This window comes from Nicotiana sylvestris, chromosome 9, assembly GCF_000393655.2.
Source record: "Nicotiana sylvestris chromosome 9, ASM39365v2, whole genome shotgun sequence".
NCBI classification, from domain to species: domain Eukaryota; kingdom Viridiplantae; phylum Streptophyta; class Magnoliopsida; order Solanales; family Solanaceae; genus Nicotiana; species Nicotiana sylvestris.
In genome coordinates, this window is record NC_091065.1 from 26294093 (window position 1) to 26309086 (window position 14994).

Sequence of the window (14994 nt, forward strand, 5' to 3'; positions counted from 1 at the left end):
AGACTCTACTAGACACGACTTGTAGAATCCCTAGGACAGAACTGCTCTGATACCTCTTCTGTCACGACCCAAACCGAAGGGCCACGACGGACACCCAGACCTTAATCAACCGAGTACCAACGAAACTTATCATTTCTTATCATACTATTATGGGTAAATGATCCAAAAGGGCTGTCATGAGATAACAAAAATAAAACATAAAGGAATACTAGACATAGGACGACCCAATATGATGTAGAAACTTATACATGTGACATACGGTCCTATAAGACCAAAATGAACTCTTGTACATTGAACATAGGTCGATAAGGCCATACAATATTTCATATACATGACATCTATCTATAAGCCTCTAAGAGTACATACATATCATAAAGGTCGGGACAGGGCCCCGCCATACTAATCAAGACATGTCCAAATCATACTGACCAAATAGGCAACTTCCAACACCAATACCTTCTGTTGAGCTAATAGCCTACTAGGATGACTGTCAACCTATCTATCGGGACCTGCAGGCATGAAACGCAGCGTACTCAGACAAAAGGGACGTCAGTATGAATAAAGTACCGAGTATGCAAGGCAAGAAAGCATAAATAAGAACGGTAATGTAAAGAGAGATAAAAGAGATACAACATGTATCATCTGAGTGCCTCTGAGGGCTACTAACATGAAATGCATGATATATATATATATATAAGCTTTCTAAAACATACGCCTCTTTGGGCATCATCATCATCATACCATACCTAGCCTCAAAGAGGACTCAGTAAAAACGTACCCGGCCATCATAAGGCTCGGTAGAATCGTACCCGACCATGTGGAGCTCGGTAAAACCCAACTGATAAGTAGTTGTACAATAGGTGTCGTACCCGGCCGACTATAGCACAGCTTAGTAGAGTAAAGTAGATACATATATAATGCATGTTGGACTCATGGAATCACGTTCTAAATCTTTTGGAGTGGCGTATGGTCGTTTCACCTTCTATTAACATTATGGACATCATACAATCAGTATAAACCTCAATAGAATTCAAGCATCATACACATACATGCTTAGAATAACTTTATAAGAAAATAATAACATGGACAACCTTAGTTGCTAGGAGTAGATTCGTTATGAAATAGCGTATTGTTTGACGTTCATTTCACATTAGATCATGCCAAAAGAAATAAGGAAGTGCCTTAACATACCTTAACTCCATTGAGTCCTTAATACCTTCTAAGCAATTCTTCAAACAACTGAACTCAATCTACCATAGCATAAGGAGATTCAAAATCAGTATTGAGTAAAGGCTAAGTCCCCAACTTAAACTAATAGCTCATTTATGCAAATTTGGACAGCATCTCCCGGGTAGCAAGAGACTCCTCCAATACCATATACCAACAACAATGACCAGAGCAATCCATCAATACATAATTATCAATAACAAGACATCATATAACAACAACAAGTCATAACTACTTCACGACGAGCGGCAAGCTCCGATTTGAATCTATATACCCTTTATCACCCCTTATAGACTTTTTACTTCAACTTAACAGTATTATTAACATGATAATGAAGTTATTCATCAATGATTCCATCCTTATACCACATATTTATGACAAAGGAAACAATCCACAACTCCAACTATCTTCAATTAGCAACTTTATTTACTAGTTCATGTCTAGTCCATCCATTTAACTTAATCAACATCAATATAACCTTAAGCACATGAACCAACACAATAAACATACCTCCTACAGTAACTTCAAGTCAAAATCCAAGTTATATTTTGCTTATAACAGCCCTCAATGGCAATACAACACCATAGAAGTGACTTAAGCTAATCCAAGTAGTATCTTGTAGTTTATCATCTTAACAACTTAACCAATATACAAGCAAGATTAATCACAATTAGTAGGATGTTATACTCACCTTAGCCAGTAGCAACAACTTGAGATTTCAGCTAAACATAGCCCACAACTATCCTCAATGACAACACAACCTCAAAGAGGTGTTGTTTTCACTATTTGATGTTAAAATATGGTGTAATCCATTTGCAAGACTTGAAATAACCTAGGGTTGATATAAAAATCTTGGGATATTATTTTACAGAACTTAAACCACTTAAAATAACCTTCCACACGAGCTGGAACCACCCAAAAATCAGCAACAACAAGAAGAACAGGAAACTTACTATAAGGCATCTAGATGTAATGATCCGGCCGGTCGTTTTAAGAATTTATATCCCGATCCCCTATTAACTGAATTCCTTGTGTTTTTTTGTGCTATTGTGAGTTGCCGGGAGGATTTATTTGGAGTTTCAGAGAGTTTTGGGACACTTACTCCCTAAAAGAGAGATTAAGCTTTAGAATTTGGACCGTAGTTGGAGCAGTATAAAAAGGGCCTCGGAATGGGATTCCGTCGATTCTGTTAGTTCTGTTGGGTGATTTCGGGCTTAGGGGCGTGTTCGAATTGTGTTTTGAAGGTCCGTAGCTTATTTAGGCTTGGAATGCCGAAAGTTGAATTTTTAAAGTTTTCGGTTCGATAGTGAGATTTTGATATCGGAGTCGGAATGGAATTCCGGAAGTTGGAGTAGCTCCGTAGTATTGAATGTGATGTGTGTGCAAAATTTCAGGTCATTCGAACGAGGTTTGATAGACTTTTTGATCAAAAGCGTAATTTTAGAGTTTTTGGAGTTCTTAGTCTTGAGTCCGATGTTAAATTAGTTTTTTGATGTTGTCTTGAGCATTCTGAAGATTGGAACAAGTTTGAATGTTGTTTTAGGATTGGTTGGCATGTTTGTTTGAGGTCCCGGGGGCCTCGGGTGAGTTTCGGGTGCTTAACGGAAGTTGAATTGGACTTAGGAGAAATTTGATGTTGGCTGAACCTGTTATAATCGCACCTGCGTGAATGGGACCGCAGGTACAACGCCGCAGAAGTGGGATTAGCCTAGGCTCCAGAAGCCGCAGGTGCGAGGGGTTGGACGCACCTGCAGGACCGCAGGTGCAGTAAGTGAGTCGCTGAAGCGGAAATGGGAGTTTAATGAAATGTCGCAGATGCGACTTGAGTTCAGCAGAAGCGGGACCGTAGGTACGGTCCCAGAGCTGCAGATGCGGTTCCACTATTCAGAAAAGGGGCAGAACGAGGGTTTAGTCTCAAAACTTGAAAAAATGATTTGGCAGCTCGGGGTTGGCGATTTTCAGAGAGATTTTCAAATGGGTTTTTTTGGGTAAGTAATTCTTACTCGATTTGCATTAATTTCCACGAATCTATGCTTAAATTCATCCTTTGAATTCGAATTTGGGGTGAAAGTTTGGAGAAAATTTGGGAAACGTTCTTAGGCATAATTTTGGAATTTTGATCAAGATTTTGATGTCGGATTGGAGTAACTTCTATATATATGAACTCGTGAGAGTGTGAGGATTCCGAATTTGTAAATTTTACCCGATTCCGAGACATGGTCCCGGGGGACGTTTTGGTCATTTTTCCTATTTTCGCGTATTTGCTTAGAATTAATTAGTGGAATTAGTTACTTGAAGTTATATTTACATTATGCAATTGAATTGAATATATCTGGGCCATTTGGAGTCGATTACTCGTGGCAAGAGCGTGGTTTCGGGTTGATTTTGAGCTGGTTCGAGGTAAGTAGCTTGCCTAACCTTGTGTGGGGGAACTCCCCTTAGGATTTGGTATTGTTGATATTTGAAATGGCATGTACGTGAGATGACGAGTGCGTACTTGTGCTAATCATTGAAAATTCTGTTTTCATTAAGTAAATATAATTGTGTTTCCTTTCCTGTTTTTACTACTTGCAATTTAAGCCTGCTGTTAGCTTAGGGAAGCATGTCTAATTAACTTAATTGCTTTACTTGCTCAAACTGCCTTATTTGGATTATATGTTGTTAGAAATACCTATTTTACCTTGGTATGAAATTTGAATAGAATTGAGTATTCTTCGTGTTGTTGTTGTGTGTTTATTTTGGGACTACGGGATGGTATCCCAGGAGATCCCCCTGCCTGTTTACTTTGGGACTACAGATTTGTATTTCGGTGGATCCCCCTACACATTTATATTAGAACTACGGGACTGCACCCGGTACATTCCCCCTATACTGGTATTTACATTTGGGACTACGGATTCTGGTAGATCCCCGCGCACTATGAGTTGGACTACGGGATGGCACCCGGGAGATCCAGTGGATATTTACATTTGGGGACTACAGGACGGTATCCTGGGAGATCCCCGGTTGTTATCTCTATGTTGAGTTATATTCCTTCTATGATTATTTTATCTCTGTTATAGTTGTTATTATTCTTCTTATCTTGTGTTATTTCATATTGTTAGCATTTAATTATATTGTTGTATTCTATGCTGTTTTACCTTGTTTTTCAGCTATAATAAGTAGGGCCCTAACCTTCCTCGTCACTACTCGACCGAGGTTAGGCTTGGCACTTACTGAGTACCACTGTGGTGTACCCATGCCCTTTCTGCACATGATTTTCATGTGCAAATCCAAGTACTTTAACTCAGTCCTACTACCCTTGAGGCGAGGCAATTCTCCAGAGTCTTCGAGTTATATCTGCCGCGTCCGCAGACCGATGAGTCCCTTTCCATTCTCTCTTATAGTATTAGCCCTTCTATATTTACTTTTGTTTGGCATTCTGGAGTTAGACACTTGTAGTTATTCAACAGCTTATGATTTCATGAGATTCCGGGTTTTGGGGAGTTGTTCAATTTGAGAGATTATATTGTATGTGCGGCATCTTTAAACCTTCACTATACTAATTCCGCAGTTTTTATTTGTTTTATCTGTTGTTTTTTTTCCTTTTTCCGCAATTGTTAGGCTTACCTAGTCGTAGAGACTAGGTGTTGTCACGATAGTTCACGGAGGGAGAACTGGGGTCGTGACAAGTTGGTATCAGAGCTCTAGGTTCATAGGAGTCATGAATCACAAGCCGGTTTATTAGAGTCTCACAGATCGGTACGGAGACGTTTTTACGCAATGTAACTGTTAGGAAAATTCCACTTCATTTGATTTCCTTGTCGTACGAGATTTTTAATACCACAATTCTAAACTTTTGTCTTCTATTCTCTCACAGATGGTGAGGACACGTGCTACCAGAGATGATCAGGCACCCTCGCCCCCCACTAGAGTCGTCAGAGGTCGGGGCCGGGGTAGAGGCTGAGGACACCACGTGGTATAGCTAGAGTACCCGCGTGAGCTGCCACCGAGGTGCCACCAGCAGTTCCAGCTGGAGTCCAAGCACCTGATACGCCTACTCCTACTACTACTCCAGCTCTCCAGGAGACTCTTGCACAGTTTATGAGCATGTACACCACTCTGGCTCAGGTAGGGTTTTTTCCCTTGCTACAGCTATATCACAGGCTGGGGGAGGAGCATAGACTCTTGCCGCCCACACTCCTGAGCAGTGCGTGCATGTTGATCAGGTCCCAGAGATTATTCTTGTACAGCCTGCAGTCCCAGATCAGCCCAAGGATAGGGCAGCAGCTTTCGAGAATGAGCAATTGAGGCTTGAGAGGTTCAAGAAGTACATATCTCCTGTATTCAGTGGTCTAGCATCAGATGATGCTCTGGGATTTCTAGATGAGTGCTACCGTATCCTCCGTACCATGGGTATATCAGGATCGAGCGGGGTTTCCTTCACTACTTTCCAACTTCGAGTTGCCGCCTATGAGTGGTGGCGTACTTATGAGTTAGACAGTCCGGATGAGGCAGCTTCCCTGACTCGTGAGTTAGATATAGATATTTCTTATCACCAGGTGGTGAGCATTGCTAGGAGGATAGAGGGTATGTATGCTTGGGACAGAGAGGAGAGGGAGGCCAAGAGGTCTCAAGAGTCGGGCCATTATTTTGGTGCTCGTGCCCCAGCTGCAGGTCTTCGTGGTAGGGGTTATATGAGTCGCCTCGTCCATTCAGCTCTTCCAGCAGCCAGTGGTATTTCAGCTCCTCTTAGGCCCTAGGAGCCTTATTATGCACCTCCAGTGTCTAGTGCGCCTCTTGCGCGGGGTGCTTTCAGTGGTCAATCCAGCAGGCCTGGACTGAGCCAGTCACAACCGCCACATCCTCCTAGAGCTTATTTTGAGAGTAGTGACACACATCATATGGTGAGGGATTTCCCCAGACTTATGAGGGGTGCACCTCTACAGACTTCTCAGCCACAGAGTGCCTCGCAAAGTTCTCGGGCTATGGTTACAGCACTAGTTGCTACCCAACCTGCTCAGCCAGCTAGAGGTGGAGATCGGGGAGGTAGAGGTCGCCCTAGAGGGGGAGGCCAGGCCAGATATTATGCCCTTCTTGCCTGTACCAAGGCTATCACCTCTGATTCTGTCATCACAGGTATTGTCCTAGTTTGTCATAGAGATGCATCGATTTTATTCGATCCAGGCTCCACCTATTCTTATGTGTCTTCTTATTTTGCCCCGCAATTGGGTGTATCTCAGGATTCTTTTAGTTCCTCTGTTTATGTTTCTACTCATGTGGGAGATTTTCTCGTTGTGGACCACATTTATCGGTCGTGTATAGTTGCTCTTAGTGGTTTTGAGACCAGAGTCGATTTATTATTGCTCGACATGGTAGATTTTAATGTTATCTTGGGCATGGACTGGTTGTCGCCCCATTATGCTATTTTTGATTGTCACGCCAAAACTGTGACGTTGGCTATGCCAGGTGTACCGCACGTAGAGTGGAGGGGTACCTTAGATCATACTTCTAATAGAGTTATTTCATTCCTTAAGGCTCAGCGTATGGTTGAGAAGGGGTGTGACACGTATCTAGCTTATGTGAGAGATGTCAGTATTGACCCCTATAGTTGATTCAGTCCCAGTAGTACGGGATTTTTCTAATGTGTTTCCTGCTGACCTTCCGGGCATGCCGCCCGATAGAGATTGATTTTGGCATTGATTTTTTGTCGGGCACTCAACCCATTTCTATTCCTCCGTATCGTATGGCCCCTCCTGAGTTAAAGGGGTTGAAGGATCAATTATAGGAATTGCTTGATAAGGGTTTTATTCGGCCCAGTATATCACCTTGGGGTGCTCCTATTTTGTTTGTGAAGAAAAAGGATGGTTCTATGCGTATGTGCATTGATTATCGCCAGTTAAACAAAGTTACACTGAAGAACCGTTATCCTTTGCCCCGTATTGATGATTTGTTTGACCAGCTACAAGGTGTACGAGTGTTTTCTAAGATTGACTTGGATCAAGTTACCATCAGTTGAAGATTCGGGAGCCAGATATCTCGAAGATTGCTTTCAAGACTCGGTATGTTCATTACGAGTTCCTTGTTACGTCATTTGGGCTGACCAATGCCCCAGCAGCCTTCATGCATTTGATGCACAGTGTGTTCCGGCCTTATCTTGATTCGTTCGTCATTGTCTTTATTGATGATATTCCGGTATACTCCCGGAGCTGGGAAGATCATGAGCAGCACCTGAGGACAGTGCTTCAGACTTTGAGGGAAAAGAAGTTATATGCAAAGTTCTCGAAATATGAGTTTTGGTTAGATTCTGTGGCATTCTTAGGCCACGTGGTATCGAGTGAGGGTATTCAGGTGGATCTGAAGAAAGTGGAAGCAGTGCAGAGTTGGCCCAGACCATCCTCAGCTACAGAGATCTGCAGTTTTCTTGGCTTGGCGGGTTATTACCGTCGATTTGTTGAGGGGTTTTCATCTATTGCAGCCCCTATGACCAGGCTGACCCAGAAGGATGCTCCGTTCTAGTGGACGGAAGAGTGTGAGGCGAGCTTTTAGAAGATCAAGACAACTTTGACTACAGCCCCAATTTTGATACTGCCTATGGGTTTGGGGTCTTATATTGTCTATTGTGATGCCTCGAGGATTGGCCTTAGAGTGGTATTGATGCAGGACAGTATGGTGATTGCCTACGAGTCCAGACAATTGAAGGTGCATGAGAAGAATTATCCTATCCATGATCTCGAGTTAGCTGCTATTGTTCACGCTTTGAAGATTTGGCGTCATTATTTGTACAGTGTGCCTTGTGAGATTTATACTGATCACCGAAGTTTGTAGCATATATTCAAGCAGAAGGATCTTAATTTGCATCATAGGAGGTGGTTAGAGCTGCTGAAGGACTATGATATCACTATTTTGTATCACCCGGGGAAAGCCAATGTGGTAGTCGATGCTTTGAGTCACCGGACAGAGAGTTTGGGGAGTTTGGCTTATCTACCAGCAGCGGAGAGGCCCATGGTGATGGATGTTCAGGCCTTAACCAGCTAGTTTGTGAGATTGGATCTTTCGGAGCCCAGTCGGGTTCTAGCTTGCATGGTCTCTCGGTCTTCCTTATTTGATCGTATCAAGGAGCGTCAGTATGATGATCCTCATTTTCTCGTCCTCGAGGACAAGGTTCTGCACGGTGATGCCAGAGATGTGACTATTAGTGATGACGGGGTATTGAGGATGCAGGGTCGGGTATGTGTACCCAATATTGATGGGCTACGGGAGTAGATTTTAGAGGAGGCCCATAGTTCACGGTATTCCATTCATTCGGGTGCCGCGAGGATGTACTAGGATTTGAGGCAACACTATTGATGGAGGCGGATGAAGAAAGATATAGTTGGGTTTGTAGCTCGGTGCCTCAAATGTCAGCAGGTGAAATACGAGCACCAGAGACCGGGTGGGTTGCTTCAGCAGATAGAGATTCCGGAATGGAAGTGGGAACGGATCACCAAGGACTTTGTAGTTGGGCTCCCACGGACTTTGAGGAAGTTCGATGTCATTTGGGTGATTGTGGATCGGCTGACCAAGTCCGCGCATTTCATTCATGTGTGTACTACCTATTCTTTGGCGGAGATTTATATCCGGGAGATTGTTCGTCTGCATGGTATTCCAGTTTCCATCATTTCAGATAGAGGTACTCAGTTCACATCACGGTTTTGGAGGGCCATACAGCATGAGTCAGGTACTCGGGTGGAGTTGAGTACAGCATTTCATCCCCAGACGGACGAACAGTCCGAGCGCACTATTCAGATTCTTGAGGATATGCTCAAGAATCTGTGTGATGGAGTTTGGAGGTCCTTGGGATTGGTTCTTGCCACTGGCGAAGTTTGCCTATAACAATAGTTACCAGTCCAGCATTCAGATGGCACCGTACGAGGCTTTATATGGTGTCGCGCCCACTTTTTCTCGCGAAATCAGGCTTCGAAATATGACAACTCGTTTAAGGAAGGTGTTAAAAGAGAAAAGTCGCCACCTAACGATTTTTTAAAGTGCTTTAGGGCACCTATTTGCAGATAACTCTTTTTGACTAGTCAACATCACCAAAGATTGGGTAAGGGCTCAGATTACCTCAAAAAGAAGGTGTTAGGCACTCTTCGAGGTCCACAACAGTGCCCGACCGAATTTTAAACTATATGGTATTATTGAATTAAACTTGAGGGAAAAGAAAGAAACTAATTAAAGTAAATGGCTAACTTTTAAAGGTGTAAACTATATGTGAAATCTTAGTTGTTTAAATGAAAATTATTAATAACTATATGTTTGACCTAAATATTTAAACCATAAAACAAATAACTAGCGTGTGATTACAAGTACTTTCTAGGTGCAAATTTTCTAGAATAATTAAATAGTGCATATATGTGACAAATTAGCAGATAAACAAGCAAGTAGAAGTAATAATAGCAAATAAAAATAACTAACCTCCACCATGGGGTATGATAAAAGATTGACAGAAAACAAAATCAGCTTGCTGACGTTTTGCCTTCGCTAATAAAATGTTATTTTACTGTATATTTGCAACTCTTGAGTTCGTCAAAGAAGAGGGAGCATGAAATGAAAGACTTCTTCTCCATGGAAAAATTGATTCGGCGTATTTCCACGGTATTCCCGGCTCAAATATAAAAAGAAAAATTATTAGTAAAATGTACGCCACCTTAAAGGCCTGACGTTGTGACAATTGTCAGTCACATGTCGGTAACCTCGGTGGTGATTTTAATTTGAGGTAAAAAAACAAAATAACACGTAAATAAAAGCAAGTAGTTTGACTAGCAGGTCGCGAACAAGATCTAAGCACATAGCAAATTAGCAGTCTTTGCACATTTAAAGAAATACGTGGTAAGGTAAAGTAAATGAAAAGCATAGCACCAAATTAGAAACAAGTTCACGTAGTGAATAGACATTCTTCGGCACAAAAGATTTAATTTATCAAGAGCAAAAGTTAAAAAACAAAGACCAGCTAGTCAATTTGAAAGCAGGGCCCCAAACCGAATTTTAAGGACTTAACCTTATAGTCCTTAACCTCCCACAAATTATTGATTAACTTGGGGAGGTATCACACATATACTGGAAAAAACACTAAGATGAAGTACAATTCATATACGGGATTAAACAAGAATAGTACTCCCTGCGTTCCAGTAAACTTATTTCCTTTTTAGTTCATTCCAGAAAGAATGATTTCTTTCTAAATTTGGAAACAATTTAGTTTAAACTTACAATTATACCCTTAATGAGAAGCTTTTATAACCACACAAATATTCTGAGCCCTTTTTGACTTGTTTAGGACCACAAATTCCAAAAAAAATTATTTTTTCTTAAACTTTGTGCCCGATCAAACAGGTTCACATAAAAACGGAGGGAGTACGTTATTTGCACAAGTTGATATGACAAATCCCGATAAACACATTTCAACCAAATTACTACTATTGTATGCTTATTCTATTAAGTTAAAATTAAATGAAGTAGTAAGACTTCTGAGGGATCTAACAATAAAAGTTGTGCTCTTAATGGGATCCTATTTAAACAAACAACAAGTAGCAGAATGTTAAAGCACTAGCCTCCAACGTATGATTATCAGAAACTGCAGACAATTATTTGCTCTCGATTTAGTCCTAAAGCATGATTTCCTAAGTGATAATGTATGAAACATTATTCACAAGCAAAACATAAATTTTAAATCAAATCATATCTTCCAATAAAGCAAATATCAAGAATTATTTTTTTACAGATTCTTTTATTAAAAGGAAAATTTGTAGTGCTGAATTAAAATCTATATTAGGATGAGTTTTATGGCAGTAATCATTCGAGTGTTAGGCGTGAAAGACCAATAAGTATTCATCAAACATACAGGTGATCCTAAGGCATGGTTTTCGGTTGATAGTATGCTTAAATATACTTAAATGGCTCGTACAGATAGCACACAAAAATCTCAATACATGAATGGAGTTAAGCACATACTGAGGTTTAATGTCCATACCAGGGCATTTAAACTTTTTTGCGGAGTGCCAAAATAATTAAGAGAAGACCAGAAAACCAAATTACGAGTGAATAATAATCGACGGGCAGCAGAACGACTTCTTAATTGAATACCGATATGCCGTTGGATGCAAATTCACAATGCCAGAAAAGCTCTAAAAAATTATCAATACTTCCAAGTTTCTAGACGGTTTCAGAAAACCAAGTCTCTATTATGGTGTAAGATAAACAAAGAATAGGATTCATAGACTCTCCTCTTTTCTTTTTTGAGACCCCCTATTTAAAGGAAAAGGAGAGATTTTAAGAGGGGGGAGAAGAGAGCCGTTGGAGTAATATGGAAGGAGAGCTCCATTTTGGGGAAGAAAATATTTGTTTAAAGGAATAAAGATTTTCTGATTTTGTGGGGAGTAATTTTTGAGATCAGTCCAAATCTACTCCTTGTAATAAGTCTGGTAGGGAGATACTTGAAATTGAGAGAGGGAGATTTATTATAAAAGAATATGGAAAGAAAGATTTTAAATGAAAAATAAATAAATAAATAAATAAATAAATAAAAAGATTATGAAAAGAGATTTTTATGGGATTGGAGAAAAGAAAAAAAATAGGTTAAACGTGAATTGGTCTTGGCTGTCCGAAACGGGACGTGAGGCTAGTTAGGCAGTGCTACAAACTAAGACAACTTAAACACTACAATGAATTCATAATAAAAAAAAAATACAAAGAGCTAAATAAATAAAGAAAAAAAAATATAGGAAACATGAGAAATAAATTAAATAATGCCTCCTTGAATATATGAATCTTGAGAAAATGCCCCCTTAATAAATAGGGAATGCACAGTAACGAAATGGAGTGAAATAAAAAGCTATTAAAATTTAAAATAACATGATGGTACAAATAATTACGGGATAAGCGATAAAAATGGCTGAAATATAATAAAATTATTATTAAGGCCTTTATAGATAAAATAAAAGAAAGGAGAGACAAAATTGGGTGTTAACATATGGTAGGTGGTGTAGATTTTGGATGGAATGGTTTGAGCCGGGTGAGGCTAGATTATTGGGCACACACTTGGTTCAGGATGTTTGAGAGAAGGTTAAGGTGATTCAGGATAGACTCCGTACATCCCAGTCCAGACAGAAGAGTTACGTGGACCGGAAGGTTCGTGATGTTTCCTATATGGTTGGAGAGCGGGTTCTACTTCGGGTTTCGCCTATGAAGGGCGTTATGAGATTTGGAAAGAAAGAGAAGTTAAGTCCGAGGTTTATTGGTCCTTTTGAGATATTGCGGCATGTTGGGGAGGTTGCTTATGAGCTTGCCTTACCTCCCAGCTTGGCAAGAGTTCATCCGGTATTTCATGCTTCGATGCTCCGAAAGTATCATGGTGATCCGTCGCACGTGTTGGAGTTCAGCTCAGTCCAGTTGGACAAGGATCTATCTTATGTTGAGGAGCCAGTGGCGATATTGGACAGGCAGGTTCGAAAGTTGAGGTCAAAGAACATTTCATCAGTGAAGGTTCAGTAGCAGGGTCAGCCGGTTGAGGAGGCGACCTGGGAGACCGAGCAGGATATGCGCAGTCGTTACCCTCATCTTTTCACTACTTCAGGTATGTCTATATGCTCGTTCGAGGACAAACGATTGTTTAAATGTAGGAGGATGTAATGATCCGGCCGGTCATTTTAAGAATTTATGCCCCGATCCCCTATTAACTACATTCCGTGTGTTTGTTTCTGCTATTATGAGTTGCCGGGAGGATTTATTTGGAGTTTCAGAGAGTTTTGCGACACGTAGTCCCTAAAAGAGAGATTAAGCTTTAGAATTTGGATCGTAGTCGGAGCAGTGTGAAGACGACCTCGAAATGAGATTCCGTCGATTCCGTTTGCTCCTTTGGGTGATTTCGGACTTAGGTGCGTGTTCAGATTGTGTTTTGGAGGTCCGTAGCTTATTTAGGCTTGAAATGCCGAAAGTTGAATATTTGAAGTTTCCGGTTCGATAGTGAGATTTTGATATCCGGGTCAGAATGGAATTTCGGAAGTTGGAGTAGCTCTGTAGTATTGAATGTGACATGTGTGCAAAATTTCAGGTCATTCGGACGAGGTTTGATAGACTTTTTGATCAAAAGCGTAATTTGAGAGTTTTTGGAGTTCTTAGGCTTGAGTCCGATGTTAAATTGGTGTTTTGATGTTGTCTTGAGCATTCCGAAGGTTGGAACAAGTTTGAATGATGTTTTATGATTGGTTGGCATGTTTGGTTGAGGTCCCGGGGGTCTCGGGTGAGTTTCGGGTGCTTAACGGAAGTTGAATTGGACTTAGAAGAAATTTGATATTGGCTGAACCTGTCATAACCGCACCTGCGTGAATGGGACCGCAGGTACAATGCCGTAGAAGCGGCTGGGTGACCACAGAAGTGGGATTAGCCTAGGCTCCAGAAGCCGCAGGTGCGAGGGGTTGGACGCACCTGCGGGATCGCGGGAACGGTAAGTGAGTCGCAGAAGCAGAAATGGGAGTTTAATGAAATGTCGCAGATGCGACTTGAGTTCCGCAGAACGGGACTGCAGGTGCGGTCCTAGAGCCGCAGATGCGGTTCCACTGTTCAGAAAATGGGAGAACGAGGGTTTAGTCTCAAAACTTGGAAAATCGATTTGGGAGCTCAGGATTGGCGATTTTGAGAGAGATTTTCACCTGGGTATTTTGGGTAAGTATCACGACCCGGATTTCCCACCCTCGGGAGTCATGATGGCACCTACTCATAGAAGTTAGGCAAGCTGCGACATATAGAAATTCTAACTCTTTCATTTTAATCCTTTTTACTATTTTGAATTAGTAGGTAATCAACATTTAAATATTAACGATACAGAACAAGCAGAAGACTTAAACAACTAAAGATAACCAAGCTAGTACTACTACGATGCCAATATACTCCTCTACCCGAAATCTGGTGTCACAATATTCACGGACGGTCTATGAGTACTACATACAAATGTCTGAAAGAAATACAATCTGTCTCGAAATCTAATGAAAACAGAGTACATAATAGAGTAGAAGAGAACGACGGGCCTGCGGACGCCTGCAGGACTACCTCGGGATCTCTGGTTGGACTGAAGGCAGGCTCCCCAAGTGCTATTGTCCAAAAGCTGCTCCGGAATCTCACATAGTGCAGAGTGTAGAATCAGCACAACCGACCCCATGTGCTATTAAGTGTCTGGCTTATCCCCAGCGAAGTAGTGACGAGGCTAGGAATAGACTCCAAATAAACTTGTGCAGTTATATAATATACATCGAAAAATAAACAGGAATAAACAATTAACATGGGATGGGGTACATGCTATGGGGGAAATATCAAATCCAGCAGAAACTTAAGAAAAATATGAGGGAACAATTCAATATCTACGACAAAACAATAATAACACAGTTGTGCCGCGCAACCCGATCCTTATCATTTAATATTGTTGCGGCGTGCAACCCGATCCAACTGTATCACTGTTGTGGCGTGCAACCCGATCCAATATAACATTGTTGCGGCGCGCAACCCAATCCAACATAACATTGTTGCGGCGTGCAACCCGATCCAACATAACATTGTTGCGTCGTGCGACACGATCCAACATAACATTGTTGCGGCGTGCAACCCGATCCAATATAACATTGTTGCGGCGTGCAACCCATTCCATATATAGTATTGTTGCGGCGTGCAACCCGTTCCATATATTTATATACCTTTAGCAACAACCATATCAAGAGTCCCGGCAAGGGATTCAATGATAAAAGTAAATACGTCCCGGAA

The 14994-nt window shown here is 41.2% G+C and overlaps 1 long non-coding RNA gene across 1 annotated transcript; it reads right to left on the reverse strand.

Annotated features, from left to right (window-relative positions):
* Positions 1 to 267: 267 nt before the first annotated feature.
* Positions 268 to 11436, reverse strand: LOC138877083 (uncharacterized). Its single transcript, XR_011402399.1, has 3 exons — positions 9664 to 11436; positions 1192 to 1250; positions 268 to 509 (listed from the first exon to the last, which is right to left on the reverse strand). It is a non-coding gene; the product is annotated as an uncharacterized lncRNA (long non-coding RNA).
* Between the last annotated feature and the right edge of the window lie 3558 nt (positions 11437 to 14994).